The sequence below is a fragment of the Mastomys coucha genome, unplaced genomic scaffold, assembly GCF_008632895.1.
Source record: "Mastomys coucha isolate ucsf_1 unplaced genomic scaffold, UCSF_Mcou_1 pScaffold14, whole genome shotgun sequence".
Classification (NCBI taxonomy): domain Eukaryota; kingdom Metazoa; phylum Chordata; class Mammalia; order Rodentia; family Muridae; genus Mastomys; species Mastomys coucha.
The window spans coordinates 137,123,163-137,124,738 of record NW_022196896.1 but is presented as its reverse complement, the minus strand read 5'-3'; the positions used below and the strand labels follow the sequence as shown (position 1 = coordinate 137,124,738).

Here is a 1,576-nt window from a genome sequence, read left to right as displayed (position 1 = left end):
TAAGACAAGTTATTCAGACTTAGACTTGTTTGAAGAAAACTTTTCCATTCTATGCTCATAATCAACACAAGTGAACTCTGTATCTAAAAACACTCACCTCCTAATGGTGCTAACAAATATCATTGCCATTTATTTTTAAGTTTCACATCATATAATGAAGAGGTAATATTTTAGCCAAGATGTGTTTTTATTATCTATCTAAAAACACAGGAGATTTAGCTAATGCATTTACAACTGGAAGACAACTCAGATTCATTTAGCTAAAATCTCTTTTATGCCGCTAGTAGGCTATACTACCTTCCATGGCAATGACAAAATGACCTCATATGGAATGTGATTTTTCTATCCAGGATATTTTGTACGTTCTGTTAATGCTAAAATTGCTTTTCTTCAGGGAAAAAATGACATTGGAATTTTACTGGCTTATTGTATCTAAACTTTGATAGATTTTCATAGATTAGGTATTTTCAAAATATCAAATTGACAACATCTGTGAAAGCCCAATACTGTACAATCTCACAAGGGCTATTTGCTGTCCAGAGTAACCCTTGGAGAGAACATCAACACATTAACAAGTTCATCATTAAAAGATTCCACCACTTGAATCACATTATCCTCACAAGGGCAAAGGTCTTTTTTTATAAAGAGACTAAATTCATTTGTTTTTGTCATATAAAAACCCTTATGTGGTAGCCACAGCTGGAGCCTGGGTCCTCTGAACAGAGACTCTGGTGTGGGTTTTCACAAGATGATCAGTTAATTCCTGGTAGGGAGACTTCCAGGGGTTGAGGGTCAGGTAGCTGTAGGTCTTGGAGATGGCATCAAAGGTGGCCTTGGCAAAGCTGCCCAGGGTGGCAGTGCAGCCTCTGGCTGAAGTGTAGGAGTCATCTATACCAGCCATCATCAGTAGCTTCTTGGGCACAGGAGCAGAGATAATGCCAGTGCCTCAGGGGACAGGGATGAGATGCACCAGCACAGAGCCACAGCGGCCTGTCACCTTGCATGGAACAGTGTGAGGCTTGCAGATCTTGTTCCCCCCAGTAGCCTTTCCGCACAGGGACGATGGAAAACTTGGCCAAGATGATGGCCCCTCAGATTGCAGTGGCAACCTCCTTGGTGCATTTAACACCAAGACCAAGGTGACCATTGAAGTCCCCAATAGCAACAAATGCCTTGAACCTGGTCCACAGGCCAGCATGAGTTTGCTTCTGTATTGGCATGATTTTCAGAACCTCATCCTTTAGGGATGCACCCAGGAAAAAGCCAAAGATCTCAGACTCCTTAATGGGCAGGGAGAACAGGTAGACTTGATCAAGACTCCAAAGACTTGATCTTCATGTCCTTAACCAGGCGGCCCAGCTTAGTGACGATGATCTACTCCTGGTCTTCAGCTTTACCTTTGAGAGCCCCATGGCCTCGACCACAACGACAGACTCAACCACGACCAAGGTCCCTAAGACTGCTGCCAAATCATCTGTGGAAGCCACCTCGGCCTCCTAATCCTGGGTCCCCGGGTCCTCTGGGCCCTCCTGCTGCACCAGTGTCATCAGCCATTTGGTGTTTTCCCAGAGAAGAA

The 1,576-nt window shown here is 43.9% G+C and overlaps 1 pseudogene; it reads right to left on the bottom strand.

The window, feature by feature from the left end:
- Positions 1 to 682: 682 nt before the first annotated feature.
- On the bottom strand, positions 683 to 1,554 carry LOC116089360 (annotated as a pseudogene).
- Positions 1,555 to 1,576: the final 22 nt, after the last annotated feature.